The 18,638-nt window shown below is 69.8% G+C and overlaps 1 long non-coding RNA gene across 1 annotated transcript; it reads right to left on the bottom strand.

The window, feature by feature from the left end:
* Positions 1 to 267: 267 nt before the first annotated feature.
* LOC112669276 (uncharacterized) lies at positions 268 to 6,421 on the bottom strand. Its single transcript, XR_003142140.3, has 3 exons — positions 5,307 to 6,421; positions 5,012 to 5,081; positions 268 to 2,551 (listed from the first exon to the last, which is right to left on the bottom strand). It is a non-coding gene; the product is annotated as an uncharacterized LOC112669276 (long non-coding RNA).
* Positions 6,422 to 18,638: the final 12,217 nt, after the last annotated feature.

Consider the following 18,638-nt stretch of genomic DNA (forward strand, 5'->3'; position numbering starts at 1 on the left):
GAGGGGATTTGCGGCTCTAAGTACTCTTTATTTGGATTTTCAATTTCCTTTCTGTTTTTATCTCACTGTGCGCACCCGTTCTATCAATACTAACAATTGTCATCTTAAAGTTTTAATTGAATTCCCATTTGTTAACACAGGATAACATAGTTTCAGTGTACCACATAATGATTCAACCCTTGGCTACAACGCCTGGTACTCGTCACAGGTGCCCTCCGTCATCCCCATCCCCCATTTCTCTATCCACCCCCCCCCCCATTCCTCTGGTATTTATTACTTTATTCTTGATGGTTAAGAGTGTGTTTCTTGGTTTGCTTCTCTCATTTTCCCCCACCCCTTTGCCAGTTTGATTGGTTTCTTAAAATCCACACGTGAACGCAATCGTATGGTATTTGTCTTTCTCTGACTGACTTAGTTCATTTAGCATCAGTCCTTTCCAGTTCTCCCATGTCGTTGTCAGTGACTTCATTCCATCCCTTCTGATGACCGAGTGACGTCGCAGTGACTGGATTTCCCCCATCGTCTGTGCCCACTCATCTGTCGGTGGACGCCTGGGCCTGGTCTGCCGTTCGGCTGCTGTTGATGACGCTGCTACAGACACTGGGCTGCGCGTCCCCCTTCGAATCTGTACTTCTGTATCCTCGGGGCAAATCCTCGCTGCGCAATTCCAGGATCATAGGGTCGCTCTACTTTTAACTTCTTGAGGCCCCTCCACACCGTCCTCCACAGTGGCCGCACCTGTTCGCATGCCCACCAGGAGTGTAAAGGGACTCCCCCTTCTCCCCAGCCTCACCAACGCCTGTTGTTTCTCGTGTTGTAATTTTAGCCATTCTGACGGCTGTCAGGTGACATCTCATTGTGGTTTGGGTCTGCATTTCCCTGGTGATGGGTGATGCTGAGTGACTTTCTGTGTCTGGTGGCCATCTGGATGTCTTGTCAGAGACAATGTCCATTCATGTTTTCTGCCCATTTTCAGTTGGTAATTTGTGTTTAGGATGCTGAGATTTATATTTGCTTTATATATTTTGGACACTAACTCTTTATCGGATGTGTCGTTTACAAATATCTCCTCTCATTTTGTATGTTGCCTTTTAGTTATGGTTGTTTCCTCCACTGTGCGGAACCTTTTCAACTTGATGAAGTCCCAATAGTTTATTTTTGCTTTTGTTTCCCTCGCCTCAGAGGCGTGTCTAGAAAGAAGATCCAATGGCCAATGTCCAAGACATTGCTGCCTATCTTTTCTTCTTTTTATGGTTTTAGGTCTCACATTTAGGTCCCTAATCCATTTTGAATTTATTTTTTACATACATGGTGTAAGAAAGTGGTCCTGTTTCATTCTTCTGCACGTGGCTGCCTAGTTTTCCCAACACTGTTTGTTGAAGAGACTGTCTTTTTGCCATTGGATATTCTTTCCTGCTTTGTTGAAGATTAATTGATCATAGAGTTACAGGTGTGTGTCTTGTTCCGGTTTTCCATTCTGTTCTATTGATCTAAGGCTCTCCTTCTTGTGCCCGCACCATACTCTTTGGATCACTAGAGCTCGGTGATATAACTTGAAATCTGGAACCCCAGCTTTGGTTTTTTTTCAACACTGCTTTGGCTATTTTCAATCTTCCGTGGTTTGTTGTTGTTTTGTTAAAGATTTTATTTATTTATTCATGAGAATACACAGAGAAGGGAGAGAGAGAGAGAGAGAGAGGCAGAGATCCAGGGCAGCCCATCTTCCGTGGTTCTATACAAATTTTAGGATCATTTGTTCCAGCTCTGTGAAAAATACCATTGCTATGTTGATGGGGATTGCATTAAATGTATAGATTGCTTTGAGTGCATTAAATGTATAGATTGCTTTGAGCATAATTTGAGAAGAATGGATATTAACTCTTCTTTAGATATCCGGTGGGAAAAAGAAGAAAAAAAGATATCCGGTGGAATTACCCCAGGAAGGCCATCTGGTCCTGGACTTTGTTTCTTGGGAGATTTTTGATTCAATTTCTTTGCTGGTTATCTGTCTGTTCCAGTTTCTTATTTCTTCCTTTTTCATTTTTGCTGTGTTATCTATTTTTTTGAGTATTATAAAGCCTTTTAAACAACAGGGCAGCCCGGGTGGCTCAGCGGTTTAGCGCCACCTTCGGCCCAGGGCCTGATCCTGGAGACCCGGGGTCAAGTCCCACGTCGGGCTCCCTGCATGGAGAGCTGCTTCTCCTTCTGCCTGTGTCTCTACCTCTCTGGCTCCAGGGTGTCTGCGGAGAGGCTGGGTCTCCCTGGAGCTGGGCCTCGTCCCCCACGAGGAGCAGGGACCGTGGCCCCGACCTGACACTCCCCCACTGCTGTCCCGGGGCCTGGGGAGGCTCGGGCTCCCAGCAGACTCTCCCCAGGCAGGGGGCTCCCCCGAGGACGGGGCAGGAGGACACTGAGGGCGGCCCCCAGCCCCATCAGGACGGAGAGCCCTCGGGGGCACCCAGCGCCCCACCTTCTCGCTGGGGAGGTAGTGGTCCCATCACTTGAGCATTTTTATCCATTTGTCCGCGCACCGGGTCTCCTGGCGGAGTTTCTGGAAGAGGACAAGCGGGGGCCGCAGGTGAGGCTCCAGCCGCGGGAGGTGGGCGCTTGGGCTGCGTCCAGCCCCCCCGCGGGACCCAGAGGAGCCAGGAAGGCACAGGGCCCCCCGCGGACCGCGGCTCCGGGTCTGGGGTGTGATCCCGGCATCCCGTGCAGCGCTGGGACAGGGGACTGGGGAGACGCCCGGGGATGTCCTGGGGGACGGGGTGCAGACAGCTGGCCCCAGCACCCCCCCCCCCGTGTCCTGCCCGGGGCCCAGGACGGGCTCTCACCTTGGCCTCGCGGGCCAAGGGCTGGGCAGCTCCTTGTCCCTGGAAGGCAAGAGACGCAGAGCCCTGAGGCCCCGGCCCCACAGCCAACACCCCCCCCCCCCGTCTGCACCCAGGGGCCTGGGGAGGGCAGGGCTCCTCCAGGGAGGGCGGGGGCTGCCAGCGGCCTGAGGGCGGGCGGGGGCGGCGTTGGGGGGGTCTAAGAAGGGAGTTTGCCGGTGGTGGGCTGGGCGGGGACCCCTCGGCACCCTCAGGGGGTGACCTGCCCCCCTCCTTGATGGACCAGCCCGAGAGCTGTCAGCGTGGCCCAGGTGCCCCGTGACCATCCCGCTGAGGTCCCCCTGCCTCCCCAGGGCCTGACTGCCCAGCGTCCAGCCGGCCTCGCCCTGCCCCCTGGCTGTCCCCCTGCTGTCCCCTGACTCTCCTCTCTGCTGTCCCCTCTGCCACCCTGGCCCATTTCACCTCCTATCCTGTCGGAGCCCCTGAGCACGACCACCCCTGAGCCATCCCAGCAGCCACCCGGCCGTGAGCAGGGCTGAGGGGGCCCCACCTGGGGTCTCCAGCATCCGTCAGGTTCTCTTGGGGCTGTTGACCCATCAGCCTCGTCCCCTGCAACCTAGGCCACTGGGCTGTCCCCTCCCTTGTTCCCACCCAGGGCAGCCTCGTCCTCCTCTTCCCTCCTCCTGCCTGGTCAGGCCCTCCCTCTGCGCTCCCCCCCCTCCCTGCCCTGACCTGGTCCCCAGCATCTACCTGCAGCCCCGCAGAAGCCTTCGGGACTGTGGGGGCCCTGGCTAGGGGGTGTGGGTGAGAGCACCCCTGCAGACTCGTCCCAGACCAGGCTGTCCCCCTATGGAGAGCACACCCCGGCCCCAGAGCCCCTCACAGGCGGGATCCCCTGCTGACGGGACTGGACACCCCCCGCCCCGGATGCAGGAGGCAGACACCTGGGCCTGCCCGAAGCAGGCGTGGGGGCCCCTCCTCTGAGTGTCCAGGGGCCTCCTCCAGGCCCAGCTCCCTTCCTGCCCACGTCCCGGGTCGTCCTCCGGGGTGTCTCAGCTGCAGCCCAGCGCAGACATGGCCCTCAGAGGGCTCCAGGGGACGTAGTCCCGACCTGGGGGGGGTCAGCCTCCAGAGAGGTGCTCCTGCAAATGCCACCCCCCCCCTGAGATGGATGAGGGGTGTCCAGGGGATTCACTGAAGAAAGCCCTGGTGGTCGGTGACCTTGCACAGTGACAGGTCCTGCGGAGACCCTGCTTGGTGCGCCTGCAACAGAGCGGGCTCCATGGTGGGGACCTATCAGAGCAGGGAAATGGGGACAGACAGGAGGGAGCAGAAGGGCTCCTCCCTCCCCTGAATCCTGAGGGAGCGCCGACCCTCTGAGATTGGCCAGGCACAAGAGGAAGGGCCTGTCTGCCCAGTGGGCGCAGCCTGACAGCCTCACCTGCTTCTATCTATCAATGACGATCCCCACCTGGGCCTGACCTGACCTGGTGACTGTGGTCCTCACCTGGGCCTCACCTGGACCCGGTGACTGTGGTCCCCCACTGGACTTCACCCGGACCCAGTGACTGTGGTCCCCCACTGAGCTTCACCTGGATCTGGTGACTGTGGTTCCTACCTGGGCCTCACCTGACCTGGTGACTGTGGTCCCCACCTGGGCCTCACTTGACCTGGTGACTCTGATCCCTACCTGGCCCTCACCCGGACCTGGTGACTCTGGTCCCCAATTGGGCCTCACCCAGACCTGGTGGTGACTCTAGTCCCCAACTGGGCTTCACCTAGGTGACTCTGGTCTCCACCTGAGCCTCATGTGGATCTGCGACTGTGGTCCCCACCTTGGCCTCACCTGAACCTGGTGACTCTGGTCCCCACCTGGGCTCACCTGGACCTGGTAGCTGTGGTCTTCATCTGGACCTGGTGACTCTGGTCCCCACCCGGGCTTCACCTGTACCTGGTGACTGGGCTCCTCAGCTACCAATGACTAGGATCCAGGATGGACACTTAGTTGCTACTGACACCGGGACCATCCCCAGGGTCTCACTTGTTCCTGGTGACTCTGGTCCTTGTCTGGGCTGACCTGGCTCATCCTTGGCTCTGATCCCCTCTTGAGCCTCACCTGCTCTTGCAGGTATGGTCCCCCCTGTCGTGGGTGTGTAGTGTCTATGGTCCCTTCTGGGCCTCACCTGATGGTACTGGGCCACGATATTGGCCCTTTGCAAGGCCAGCAAGGTCTCCGGGTCCTCCTGCATCGTGCTGCAATCCAAACACATCCAAGAATGACGGTGCGTGAGAACCTTCTGAGGACACATCAGGCATCACACATGGGCCCTCGCTGCCTGTCTGTCCCTCGCCCACCTACAGTCCACTTTCCCAGCCACTGTCCCAGGACACGCCGTCACGCTGGGGTCACAGAGCGCGCCCACCCCGGTATCAGGAGCACACGGGTGGGGGACCCAGGGGCTCCGGGGAACTGCCCACCTGATGCTTGGGGGTGACGTCTCCCAGCCCAGGGCGGCGCAGAGATGGTGGTGGGTGGGCCGGCCAGCGAGTGTCCCTGCGGGCTTGGGGGTGGGGCGGGGATCGAAGGTTTCTCTTAGATTCCACAAGCACACGACCAAGGGGAGAAAGCGACGGACTGGACTTCATCAAAATTAAAACCTGATGCCAGCAAGAGTGCAACCAAACTCCCCACCCTGAGGGCAGCGATGTGTGAATAGCCTGAGGGGGGCCTGGGGGAGCACGAGGGACTCCACGTTCCAGTGCGTGAAGAGCAAGCCTGCTCACGGGCCAGGGGACCCAGCGGGCACAGGGCGGGATGGGGGGGTATCAGTCACCCCTGTCGGGGTCCATGCGACTAGGACAGGCTGGAAAGGTCATGGCTTGGGTGCCTGCACAGCACAGGGCTTACAGGGGAGCGGGGGTCCTGAGTTCCGACTGCAGCCTCCTTCCCTGGACGGGAGCAGCAGGGTGGCCACTCTCACCCCATGGGGCTGTGGAAAGGCTGTAGGAGCTGCTCATGGTCATTGCATGGGGGTCGGGGTGTTGTGGACCCCAGCCGGGAGGCCTGGGCCCCCACCCGGACCCACAGGCCCCACTGTGGCCCACGGGGAGCAGGGATCAGCTGCCACTCATCTGTGACCTGTCGCTGTGTGAGCGCCTCCTCTTTATGCACTGGGGTACTGGGGAGATTGGGAGGATAGGGGTACTGGGGAGAGTGGGAGGGTGGGGGTACTGTGGAGAGTGGGAGAGTGAGGGTACTGGGGAGAGTGGGAGAGTTGGGGTACTGGGGAGAGACTAGTACTGGGCTACTGGGGAGAGCAGGAGAGTCGGGTCGCTGCGAGCCAGATCCGGAGCACGAGTGCCTGCGACGGTCTGCGGACGCAGAGTGGGCACCAGGCAGCGGTGGAACCCGGGGGCACCACAGTTCCGCCCAGAGTGGGGTCCCGCATCATCACTGTGGGCAGGCGGGGTCCAATCAGCACTTAGCCCTTCACCCTGAAGGCCGAGGGTCCCGGGGGAGGGTCCTGTCCCCACGCCGGGTGGGAAGGGGATGCAGGCACCCTCCCACATCCGCAGTTCCCATCCTCGGGCCCTGCAGGCCTTTCGCCCTTCAAGGCAGACTGGGGGTCACAGATGCCCCCCGCCCCCCAGGGCTCACAACATGGGGTTGCAGTTAGGAACGTTTGAGGGGCTCCTGGGTGGTTCCATCGGTTCCACGTCGACTCTTGAGTTTGGCTCAAGTCAGGATCTCGGGGTTGTGGCGTGGAGCCTCAGGTGGGGCTTGGGCTCCGTTGGGTGAGGAGTCCGCTCCAGGTTCCCCCGCTCCCTCCGCCCCCCCCACTGCACCCTCTCTCAAGTAAATCTTCTAAAAATTAACATGAAGACACGTGAGCATCTTGATCCCCTCTGCAGAGGTGCCTTCGTGTGCGTAACGACCGTGTAAATGCCTTTCACGGACCCACCCTGAGTCCTACCAGAAACCCCTTTTCCTTGGTGTTTATTGAAGTACAGTCGACACACAACCTGACAGTAGTTTCAGGGCTACAACTAGTGACTTGACAATTCTGTGCCTCAAATTAATTTATTAAAAAAAAAAATTCTGTGCCTCACTCAGCTCCCCCCACGAGAAGTGGCGTCACCATCTGTCCCCATACAAAGTTGTCCCAACAGTACTGACTCTGTTGCTAGGCTGTACTTTCTAAATTTCTGGGATTTCTTTATTTAGAACCAGACGCTTGTAGCTTTTCCTATTGTTCATCCATGTTGCCCACCTGCCCCCGCGGCCCCTCTGGGCATCAGTCAGCACAATCCATCCCATTAACCAGAGAAAGGACATGGGGCGGCCCGGGGGGCTCAGCTCTTCAGCACCTGCCTTCAGCCCGGGGCGTGATCCTGTAGTCCCTGGATCGAGTCCCACATCTGGTTCCCTGCCTGGAGCCTGCTTCTCCCTCTGCCTGTGTCTCTGCCTCTCTCTCTGTCTCTCTGTGTCTCTCAAGGGTATATAAATAAAATCTTTAAAAAAAATAAACAAACAGAAAGAATACGATCCCCTCAAGAATTGCAGAAAAAGTATTTGACAGAATACAATATAAAAAACAGAGTAGGTAATGAGAAAATGTCTGTCAAAGGAGAGGCACGTAGGAAGATCCGCAACTGACGTCATCCCCAAGGATGACAACATGATATCATCTCCCCAGTGAGCAGGACAAGCCATGGAAGTCCCCTCTCAGCGCTGGAAGTCCCACCGTAGTCAATAGACAGGAAACAGCCATGTGGTGGTCGCATCCACGTTGACAGGGGCCTGGTTCCTCAGGACACATGGGTTAGGGTTAGGGGTTAGGGTTAGGGGTTAGGGTTAGGGTTAGGGTTAGGGGTTAGGGGTTAGGGTTAGGGTTAGGGTTAGGGGTTAGGGTTAGGGTTAGGGGTTAGGGGTTAGGGTTAGGGTTAGGGTTAGGGGTTAGGGTCAGGGTACGGGTACGGGTCAGGGTAGGTAGGGATAGGGTACGGGTTAGGGTACGGGTACGGGTTAGGGTACGGGTTAGGGATAGGGTACGGGTTAGGGTACGGGTACGGGTTAGGGTACGGGTACGGGTTAGGGTACGGGTTAGGGTCAGGGTACGGGTTCGGGTACGGGTTAGGGTACGGGTTAGGGTACGGTTAGGGTTAGGGTACGGGTTAGGGTACGGGTTACGGGTTAGGGTACGGGTTAGGGTTAGGGTTAGGGTACGGGTTAGGGTTAGGGTACGGGTTAGGGTACGGGTTAGGGTACGGGTTAGGGTTAGGGTACGGGTTAGGGTACGGGTTAGGGTACGGGTTAGGGTACGGGTTAGGGTTAGGGTACGGGTTAGGGTACGGGTTAGGGTTAGGGTACGGGTTAGGGTTAGGGTACGGGTTAGGGTACGGGTTAGGGTTAGGGTACGGGTTAGGGTTAGGGTACGGGTTAGGGTTAGGGTTACGGGTTAGGGTTAGGGTTAGGGTACGGGTTAGGGTTAGGGTTAGGGTTAGGGTTAGGGTTAGGGTTAGGGTTAGGGTTAGGGTACGGGCCAGGGCACGGCCAGGTTAGGGTAAATGGGGTTAGGCACGGGTTAGGGCTAGGCCAGGGCCAGGCCAGGCCAGGGCCAGGCCAGGGTTAGGCCAGGCCAGGCACGGCCAGGCCAGGCCAGGGCCAGGCCAGGCCAGGCCAGGCACGGCCAGGGCACGGTTAGGCCAGGCCAGGCCAGGGCACCAGGAAGAGGTAGGCCAGGGCCAGGCTAGGCTTAGGCCAGGGCAAGGCTAGGCCAGGCCAGGCCAGGCCAGGCCAGGCACCGGCCAGGCCAGGCCAGGCCAGGCCAGGCCAGGCCAGGGCCAGGCACCGGCCAGGCCAGGCCCGGCCAGGCCAGGCCAGGCTTGAAGAGGCCAGGGCCAGGCCAGGCCAGGCCAGGCCAGGGCCAGGCCAGGGCCAGGCCAGGCCAGGCCAGGCCAGGCCAGGCCAGGCCAGGCCAGGAGGCCAGGCCAGGCCAGGCCAGGCCAGGCCAGGCCAGGCCAGGCCAGGCCAGGCCAGGCCGGCCAGGCCAGGCCAGGCCAGGCCAGGCCAGGCCAGGCCAGGCCAGGGGCCAGGCCAGGCCAGGCCAGGCCAGGCCAGGCCAGGCCAGGGGCCAGGCCAGGCCAGGCCAGGCCTAGCCAGGCCAGGCCAGGCTCAGGCCAGGCCAGGCCAGGCCAGGCCAGGCCAGGCCAGGCCAGGCCAGGCCAGGCCAGGCCAGGCCAGGCCAGCCAAAGGCCAGGCCAGGCCAGGCCAGGCCAGGCCAGGCCAGGCCAGGGCCAGGCCAGGCCAGGCCAGGCCAGGGCCAGGCCAGGCCAGGCCAGGGCCCAGGCCAGGGCCAGGGCCAGGCCAGGCCAGGCCAGGCCAGGGCCAGGCCAGGCCAGGGCCAGGCCAGGCCAGGCCAGGCCAGGCCAGGCCAGGCCAGGCCAGGCCAGGCCAGGCCAGCCAGGCCAGGCCAGGCCAGGCCAGGCCAGGCCAGGCCAGGCCAGGCCAGGCCAGGCCAGGCCAGGCCAGGCCAGGCCAGGCCAGGCCAGGCCAGGCCAGCCAGGCCAGGCCAGGCCAGGCCAGGCCAGGCCAGGCCAGGCCAGGCCAGGCCAGGCCAGGCCAGGCCAGGCCAGGGCCAGGCCAGGCCAGGCCAGGCCAGGCCAGGCCAGGCCAGGCCAGGCCAGGCCAGGGCCAGGCCAGGCCAGGCCAGGCCAGGCCAGGCCAGGCCAGGCCAGGCCAGGCCAGGCCAGGCCAGGCCAGGCCAGGCCAGGCCAGGCCAGGCCAGGCCAGGCCAGGCCAGGCCAGGCCAGGCCAGGCCAGGCCAGGCCAGGCCAGGCCAGGCCAGGCCAGGCCAGGCCAGGCCAGGCCAGGCCAGGCCAGGCCAGGCCAGGCCAGGCCAGGCCAGGCCAGGCCAGGCCAGGCCAGGCCAGGCCAGGCCAGGCCAGGCCAGGCCAGGCCAGGCCAGGCCAGGCCAGGCCAGGCCAGGGCCAGGCCAGGCCAGGCCAGGCCAGGCCAGGGCCAGGCCAGGCCAGGGCCAGGCCAGGCCAGGCCAGGCCAGGCCAGGCCAGGCCAGGCCAGGCCAGGCCAGGCCAGGCCAGGCCAGGCCAGGCCAGGCCAGGCCAGGCCAGGCCAGGCCAGGCCAGGCCAGGCCAGGCCAGGCCAGGCCAGGCCAGGCCAGGCCAGGCCAGGCCAGGCCAGGCCAGGCCAGGCCAGGCCAGGCCAGGCCAGGCCAGGCCAGGCCAGGCCAGGCCAGGCCAGGCCAGGCCAGGCCAGGCCAGGCCAGGCCAGGCCAGGCCAGGGCCAGGCCAGGCCAGGCCAGGCCAGGCCAGGCCAGGCCAGGCCAGGCCAGGCCAGGCCAGGCCAGGCCAGGCCAGGCCAGGGCCAGGCCAGGCCAGGCCAGGCCAGGCCAGGCCAGGCCAGGCCAGGCCAGGCCAGGCCAGGCCAGGCCAGGCCAGGCCAGGCCAGGCCAGGCCAGGCCAGGCCAGGCCAGGCCAGGCCAGGCCAGGCCAGGCCAGGCCAGGCCAGGCCAGGCCAGGCCAGGGCCAGGCCAGGCCAGGCCAGGCCAGGCCAGGCCAGGCCAGGCCAGGCCAGGCCAGGCCAGGCCAGGCCAGGCCAGGCCAGGCCAGGCCAGGCCAGGCCAGGGCCAGGCCAGGCCAGGCCAGGCCAGGCCAGGCCAGGCCGAGGCCAGGCCAGGCCAGGCCAGGCCAGGCCAGGCCAGGCCAGGCCAGGCCAGGCCAGGCCAGGCCAGGCCAGGCCAGGCCAGGCCAGGCCAGGCCAGGCCAGGCCAGGCCAGGCCAGGCCAGGCCAGGCCAGGCCAGGCCAGGCCAGGCCAGGCCAGGCCAGGCCAGGCCAGGCCAGGCCAGGCCAGGCCAGGCCAGGCCAGGCCAGGCCAGGCCAGGCCAGGCCAGGCCAGGCCAGGCCAGGCCAGGCCAGGCCAGGCCAGGCCAGGCCAGGCCAGGCCAGGCCAGGCCAGGCCAGGCCAGGCCAGGCCAGGCCAGGCCAGGCCAGGCCAGGCCAGGCCAGGCCAGGCCAGGCCAGGCCAGGCCAGGCCAGGCCAGGCCAGGCCAGGCCAGGCCAGGCCAGGCCAGGCCAGGCCAGGCCAGGCCAGGCCAGGCCAGGCCAGGCCAGGCCAGGCCAGGCCAGGCCAGGCCAGGCCAGGCCAGGCCAGGCCAGGCCAGGCCAGGCCAGGCCAGGCCAGGCCAGGCCAGGCCAGGCCAGGCCAGGGCCAGGCCAGGCCAGGCCAGGCCAGGCCAGGCCAGGCCAGGCCAGGCCAGGCCAGGCCAGGCCAGGCCAGGCCAGGCCAGGCCAGGCCAGGCCAGGCCAGGCCAGGCCAGGCCAGGCCAGGCCAGGCCAGGCCAGGCCAGGCCAGGCCAGGCCAGGCCAGGCCAGGCCAGGCCAGGCCAGGCCAGGCCAGGCCAGGCCAGGCCAGGCCAGGCCAGGCCAGGCCAGGCCAGGCCAGGCCAGGCCAGGCCAGGCCAGGCCAGGCCAGGCCAGGCCAGGCCAGGCCAGGCCAGGCCAGGCCAGGCCAGGCCAGGCCAGGCCAGGCCAGGCCAGGCCAGGCCAGGCCAGGCCAGGCCAGGCCAGGCCAGGGCCAGGCCAGGCCAGGCCAGGCCAGGCCAGGCCAGGGCCAGGCCAGGCCAGGCCAGGCCAGGCCAGGCCAGGCCAGGCCAGGCCAGGCCAGGCCAGGCCAGGCCAGGCCAGGCCAGGCCAGGCCAGGCCAGGCCAGGCCAGGCCAGGCCAGGCCAGGCCAGGCCAGGCCAGGCCAGGCCAGGCCAGGCCAGGCCAGGCCAGGCCAGGCCAGGCCAGGCCAGGCCAGGCCAGGCCAGGCCAGGCCAGGCCAGGCCAGGCCAGGCCAGGCCAGGCCAGGCCAGGCCAGGCCAGGCCAGGCCAGGCCAGGCCAGGCCAGGCCAGGCCAGGCCAGGCCAGGCCAGGCCAGGCCAGGCCAGGGGCCAGGCCAGGCCAGGCCAGGCCAGGCCAGGCCAGGCCAGGCCAGGCCAGGCCAGGCCAGGCCACAGGCCAGGCCAGGCCAGGCCAGGCCAGGCCAGGCCAGGCCAGGCCAGGCCAGGCCAGGCCAGGCCAGGCCAGGCCAGGCCAGGCCAGGCCAGGCCAGGCCAGGCCAGGCCAGGCCAGGGCCAGGCCAGGCCAGGCCAGGCCAGGCCAGGCCAGGCCAGGCCAGGCCAGGCCAGGCCAGGCCAGGCCAGGCCAGGCCAGGCCAGGCCAGGCCAGGCCAGGCCAGGCCAGGCCAGGCCAGGCCAGGCCAGGCCAGGCCAGGCCAGGCCAGGCCAGGCCAGGCCAGGCCAGGCCAGGCCAGGCCAGGCCAGGCCAGGCCAGGCCAGGCCAGGCCAGGCCAGGCCAGGCCAGGCCAGGCCAGGCCAGGCCAGGCCAGGCCAGGCCAGGCCAGGCCAGGCCAGGCCAGGCCAGGCCAGGCCAGGCCAGGCCAGGCCAGGCCAGGCCAGGCCAGGCCAGGCCAGGCCAGGCCAGGCCAGGCCAGGCCAGGCCAGGCCAGGCCAGGCCAGGCCAGGCCAGGCCAGGCCAGGCCAGGCCAGGCCAGGCCAGGCCAGGCCAGGCCAGGCCAGGCCAGGCCAGGCCAGGCCAGGCCAGGCCAGGCCAGGCCAGGCCAGGCCAGGCCAGGCCAGGCCAGGCCAGGCCAGGGCCAGGCCAGGCCAGGCCAGGCCAGGCCAGGCCAGGCCAGGCCAGGCCAGGGCCAGGCCAGGCCAGGCCAGGCCAGGCCAGGCCAGGCCAGGCCAGGCCAGGCCAGGCCAGGCCAGGCCAGGCCAGGCCAGGCCAGGCCAGGCCAGGCCAGGCCAGGCCAGGCCAGGCCAGGCCAGGCCAGGCCAGGCCAGGCCAGGCCAGGCCAGGCCAGGCCAGGCCAGGCCAGGCCAGGCCAGGCCAGGCCAGGCCAGGCCAGGCCAGGCCAGGCCAGGCCAGGCCAGGCCAGGCCAGGCCAGGCCAGGCCAGGCCAGGCCAGGCCAGGCCAGGCCAGGCCAGGCCAGGCCAGGCCAGGCCAGGCCAGGCCAGGCCAGGCCAGGCCAGGGGCCAGGCCAGGCCAGGCCAGGCCAGGCCAGGCCAGGCCAGGCCAGGCCAGGCCAGGCCAGGCCAGGCCAGGCCAGGCCAGGCCAGGCCAGGCCAGGCCAGGCCAGGCCAGGCCAGGCCAGGCCAGGCCAGGCCAGGCCAGGCCAGGCCAGGCCAGGCCAGGCCAGGCCAGGCCAGGCCAGGCCAGGCCAGGCCAGGCCAGGCCAGGCCAGGCCAGGCCAGGCCAGGCCAGGCCAGGCCAGGCCAGGCCAGGCCAGGCCAGGCCAGGCCAGGCCAGGCCAGGGCCAGGCCAGGCCAGGCCAGGCCAGGCCAGGCCAGGCCAGGCCAGGCCAGGCCAGGCCAGGCCAGGCCAGGCCAGGCCAGGCCAGGCCAGGCCAGGCCAGGCCAGGCCAGGCCAGGCCAGGCCAGGCCAGGCCAGGCCAGGCCAGGCCAGGCCAGGCCAGGCCAGGCCAGGCCAGGCCAGGCCAGGCCAGGCCAGGCCAGGCCAGGCCAGGCCAGGCCAGGCCAGGCCAGGCCAGGCCAGGCCAGGCCAGGCCAGGCCAGGCCAGGCCAGGCCAGGCCAGGCCAGGCCAGGCCAGGCCAGGCCAGGGCCAGGCCAGGCCAGGCCAGGCCAGGCCAGGCCAGGCCAGGCCAGGCCAGGCCAGGCCAGGCCAGGCCAGGCCAGGCCAGGCCAGGCCAGGCCAGGCCAGGGGCCAGGCCAGGCCAGGCCAGGCCAGGCCAGGCCAGGCCAGGCCAGGCCAGGCCAGGGCCAGGCCAGGCCAGGCCAGGCCAGGCCAGGCCAGGCCAGGCCAGGCCAGGCCAGGCCAGGCCAGGCCAGGCCAGGCCAGGCCAGGCCAGGCCAGGCCAGGCCAGGCCAGGCCAGGCCAGGCCAGGCCAGGCCAGGCCAGGCCAGGCCAGGCCAGGCCAGGCCAGGCCAGGCCAGGCCAGGCCAGGCCAGGCCAGGCCAGGCCAGGCCAGGCCAGGCCAGGCCAGGCCAGGCCAGGCCAGGCCAGGCCAGGCCAGGCCAGGCCAGGCCAGGCCAGGCCAGGCCAGGCCAGGCCAGGCCAGGCCAGGCCAGGCCAGGCCAGGCCAGGCCAGGCCAGGCCAGGCCAGGCCAGGCCAGGCCAGGCCAGGCCAGGCCAGGCCAGGCCAGGCCAGGCCAGGCCAGGCCAGGCCAGGCCAGGCCAGGCCAGGCCAGGCCAGGCCAGGCCAGGCCAGGCCAGGCCAGGCCAGGCCAGCCAGGCCAAGGGCCAGGCCAGGCCAGGCCAGGCCAGGCCAGGCCAGGCCAGGGGCCAGGGCCAGGCCAGGCCAGGCCAGGCCAGGCCAGGCCAGGCCAGGCCAGGCCAGGCCAGGCCAGGCCAGGCCAGGCCAGGCCAGGCCAGGCCAGGCCAGGCCAGGCCAGGGCCAGGCCAGGCCAGGCCAGGCCAGGCCAGGCCAGGCCAGGCCAGGCCAGGCCAGGCCAGGCCAGGCCAGGCCAGGCCAGGCCAGGCCAGGCCAGGCCAGGCCAGGCCAGGCCAGGCCAGGCCAGGCCAGGCCAGGCCAGGCCAGGCCAGGCCAGGCCAGGCCAGGCCAGGCCAGGCCAGGCCAGGCCAGGCCAGGCCAGGCCAGGCCAGGCCAGGCCAGGCCAGGCCAGGCCAGGCCAGGCCAGGCCAGGCCAGGCCAGGCCAGGCCAGGCCAGGCCAGGCCAGGCCAGGCCAGGCCAGGCCAGGCCAGGCCAGGCCAGGCCAGGCCAGGCCAGGCCAGGCCAGGCCAGGCCAGGCCAGGCCAGGCCAGGCCAGGCCAGGCCAGGCCAGGCCAGGCCAGGCCAGGCCAGGCCAGGCCAGGCCAGGCCAGGCCAGGCCAGGCCAGGCCAGGCCAGGCCAGGCCAGGCCAGGCCAGGCCAGGCCAGGCCAGGCCAGGCCAGGCCAGGCCAGGCCAGGCCAGGCCAGGCCAGGCCAGGCCAGGCCAGGCCAGGCCAGGCCAGGCCAGGCCAGGCCAGGCCAGGCCAGGCCAGGCCAGGCCAGGCCAGGCCAGGCCAGGCCAGGCCAGGCCAGGCCAGGCCAGGCCAGGCCAGGCCAGGCCAGGCCAGGCCAGGCCAGGCCAGGCCAGGCCAGGCCAGGCCAGGCCAGGCCAGGCCAGGCCAGGCCAGGCCAGGCCAGGCCAGGCCAGGCCAGGCCAGGCCAGGCCAGGCCAGGCCAGGCCAGGCCAGGCCAGGCCAGGCCAGGGCCAGGCCAGGCCAGGCCAGGCCAGGCCAGGCCAGGCCAGGCCAGGCCAGGCCAGGCCAGGGCCAGGCCAGGCCAGGCCAGGCCAGGCCAGGCCAGGCCAGGCCAGGCCAGGCCAGGCCAGGCCAGGCCAGGCCAGGCCAGGCCAGGCCAGGCCAGGCCAGGCCAGGCCAGGCCAGGCCAGGCCAGGCCAGGCCAGGCCAGGCCAGGCCAGGCCAGGCCAGGCCAGGCCAGGCCAGGCCAGGCCAGGCCAGGCCAGGCCCAGGCCAGGCCAGGCCAGGCCAGGCCAGGCCAGGCCAGGCCAGGCCAGGCCAGGCCAGGCCAGGCCAGGCCAGGCCAGGCCAGGCCAGGCCAGGCCAGGCCAGGCCAGGCCAGGCCAGGCCAGGCCAGGCCAGGCCAGGCCAGGCCAGGCCAGGCCAGGCCAGGCCAGGCCAGGCCAGGCCAGGCCAGGCCAGGCCAGGGCCAGGCCAGGCCAGGCCAGGCCAGGCCAGGCCAGGCCAGGCCAGGCCAGGCCAGGCCAGGCCAGGCCAGGCCAGGCCAGGCCAGGCCAGGCCAGGCCAGGCCAGGCCAGGCCAGGCCAGGCCAGGCCAGGCCAGGCCAGGCCAGGCCAGGCCAGGCCAGGCCAGGCCAGGCCAGGCCAGGCCAGGCCAGGCCAGGCCAGGCCAGGCCAGGCCAGGCCAGGCCAGGCCAGGCCAGGCCAGGCCAGGCCAGGCCAGGCCAGGCCAGGCCAGGCCAGGCCACAGGCCAGGCCAGGCCAGGCCAGGCCAGGCCAGGCCAGGCCAGGCCAGGCCAGGCCAGGCCAGGCCAGGCCAGGCCAGGCCAGGCCAGGCCAGGCCAGGCCAGGCCAGGCCAGGCCAGGCCAGGGCCAGGCCAGGCCAGGCCAGGCCAGGCCAGGCCAGGCCAGGCCAGGCCAGGCCAGGCCAGGCCAGGCCAGGCCAGGCCAGGCCAGGCCAGGCCAGGCCAGGCCAGGCCAGGCCAGGCCAGGCCAGGCCAGGCCAGGCCAGGCCAGGCCAGGCCAGGCCAGGCCAGGCCAGGCCAGGCCAGGCCAGGCCAGGCCAGGCCAGGCCAGGCCAGGCCAGGCCAGGCCAGGCCAGGCCAGGCCAGGCCAGGCCAGGCCAGGCCAGGCCAGGCCAGGCCAGGCCAGGCCAGGCCAGGCCAGGCCAGGCCAGGCCAGGCCAGGCCAGGCCAGGCCAGGCCAGGCCAGGCCAGGCCAGGCCAGGCCAGGGCCAGGCCAGGCCAGGCCAGGCCAGGCCAGGCCAGGCCAGGCCAGGCCAGGCCAGGCCAGGCCAGGCCAGGCCAGGCCAGGCCAGGCCAGGCCAGGCCAGGCCAGGCCAGGCCAGGCCAGGCCAGGCCAGGCCAGGCCAGGCCAGGCCAGGCCAGGCCAGGCCAGGCCAGGCCAGGCCAGGCCAGGCCAGGCCAGGCCAGGCCAGGGCCAGGCCAGGCCAGGCCAGGCCAGGCCAGGCCAGGCCACCAGGCCAGGCCAGGGGCCAGGCCAGGCCAGGCCAGGCCAGGCCAGGCCAGGCCAGGGCCAGGCCAGGCCAGGCCAGGCCAGGCCAGGCCAGGCCAGGCCAGGCCAGGCCAGGCCAGGCCAGGCCAGGCCAGGCCAGGCCAGGCCAGGCCAGGCCAGGCCAGGCCAGGCCAGGCCAGGCCACAGGCCAGGCCAGGCCAGGCCAGGCCAGGCCAGGCCAGGCCAGGCCAGGCCAGGCCAGGCCAGGCCAGGCCAGGCCAGGCCAGGCCAGGCCAGGCCAGGCCAGGCCAGGCCAGGCCAGGCCAGGCCAGGCCAGGCCAGGCCAGGCCAGGCCAGGCCAGGCCAGGCCAGGCCAGGCCAGGCCAGGCCAGGCCAGGCCAGGCCAGGCCAGGCCAGGCCAGGCCAGGCCAGGCCAGGCCAGGCCAGGCCAGGCCAGGCCAGGCCAGGCCAGGCCAGGCCAGGCCAGGGCCAGGCCAGGCCAGGCCAGGCCAGGCCAGGCCAGGCCAGGCCAGGCCAGGCCAGGCCAGGCCAGGCCAGGCCAGGCCAGGCCAGGCCAGGCCAGGCCAGGCCAGGCCAGGCCAGGCCAGGCCAGGCCAGGCCAGGCCAGGCCAGGCCAGGCCAGGCCAGGCCAGGCCAGGCCAGGCCAGGCCAGGCCAGGCCAGGCCAGGCCAGGCCAGGCCAGGCCAGGCCAGGGCCAGGCCAGGCCAGGCCAGGCCAGGCCAGGCCAGGCCAGGCCAGGCCAGGCCAGGCCAGGCCAGGCAGGCCAGGCCAGGCCAGGCCAGGCCAGGCCAGGCCAGGCCAGGCCAGGCCAGGCCAGGCCAGGCCAGGCCAGGCCAGGCCAGGCCAGGCCAGGCCAGGCCAGGCCAGGCCAGGGCCAGGCCAGGCCAGGCCAGGCCAGGCCAGGGCAGGCCAGGCCAGGCCAGGCCAGGCCAGGCCAGGCCAGGGCCAGGCCAGGCCAGGCCAGGCCAGGCCAGGCCAGGCCAGGCCAGGCCAGGCCAGGCCAGGCCAGGCCAGGCCAGGCCAGGCCAGGCCAGGCCAGGCCAGGCCAGGCCAGGCCAGGCCAGGCCAGGCCAGGCCAGGCCAGGCCAGGCCAGGCCAGGCCAGGCCAGGCCAGGCCAGGCCAGGCCAGGCCAGGCCAGGCCAGGCCAGGCCAGGCCAGGCCAGGCCAGGCCAGGCCAGGCCAGGCCAGGCCAGGCCAGGCCAGGCCAGGCCAGGCCAGGCCAGGCCAGGCCAGGCCAGGCCAGGCCAGGCCAGGCCAGGCCAGGCCAGGCCAGGCCAGGCCAGGCCAGGCCAGGCCAGGCCAGGCCAGGCCAGGCCAGGCCAGGCCGGCCAGGCCAGGCCAGGCCAGGCCAGGCCAGGCCAGGCCAGGCCAGGCCAGGCCAGGCCAGGCCAGGCCAGGCCAGGCCAGGCCAGGCCAGGCCAGGCCAGGCCAGGCCAGGCCAGGCCAGGCCAGGCAGCCAGGCCAGGCCAGGCCAGGCCAGGCCAGGCCAGGCCAGGCCAGGGCCAGGCCAGGCCACAGGGCCAGGCCAGGCCAGGCCAGGCCACAGGCCAGGCCAGGCCAGGCCAGGGCCAGGCCAGGCCAGGCCAGGCCAGGCCAGGCCAGGCCAGGCCAGGCCAGGCCAGGCCAGGCCAGGCCAGGCCAGGCCAGGCCAGGCCAGGCCAGGCCAGGCCAGGCCAGGCCAGGCCAGGCCAGGCCAGGCAAAGGCCAGGCCAGGCCAGGCCAGGCCAGGCCAGGCCAGGCCACAGGCCAGGCCAGGCCAGGCCAGGCCAGGCCAGGCCAGGCCAGGCCAGGCCAGGCCAGGCCAGGCCAGGCCAGGCCAGGCCAGGCCAGGCCAGGCCAGGCCAGGCCAGGCCAGGCCAGGCCAGGCCACAGGCCAGGGGCCAGGCCAGGCCAGGCCAGGCCAGGCCAGGCCGGCCAGGCCAGGCCAGGCCAGGCCAGGCCAGGCCAGGCCAGGCCAGGCCCAGGCCAGGCCAGGCCAGGCCAGGCCAGGCCAGGGCCAGGCCAGGCCAGGCCAGGCCAGGCCAGGCCAGGCCAGGCCAGGCCAGGCCAGGCCAGGCCAGGCCAGGCCAGGCCAGGCCAGGCCAGGGCCAGGCCAGGCCAGGCCAGGCCAGGCCAGGCCAGGCCA

This window comes from Canis lupus, chromosome 31, assembly GCF_003254725.2.
Source record: "Canis lupus dingo isolate Sandy chromosome 31, ASM325472v2, whole genome shotgun sequence".
Classification (NCBI taxonomy): Eukaryota; Metazoa; Chordata; class Mammalia; order Carnivora; family Canidae; genus Canis; species Canis lupus.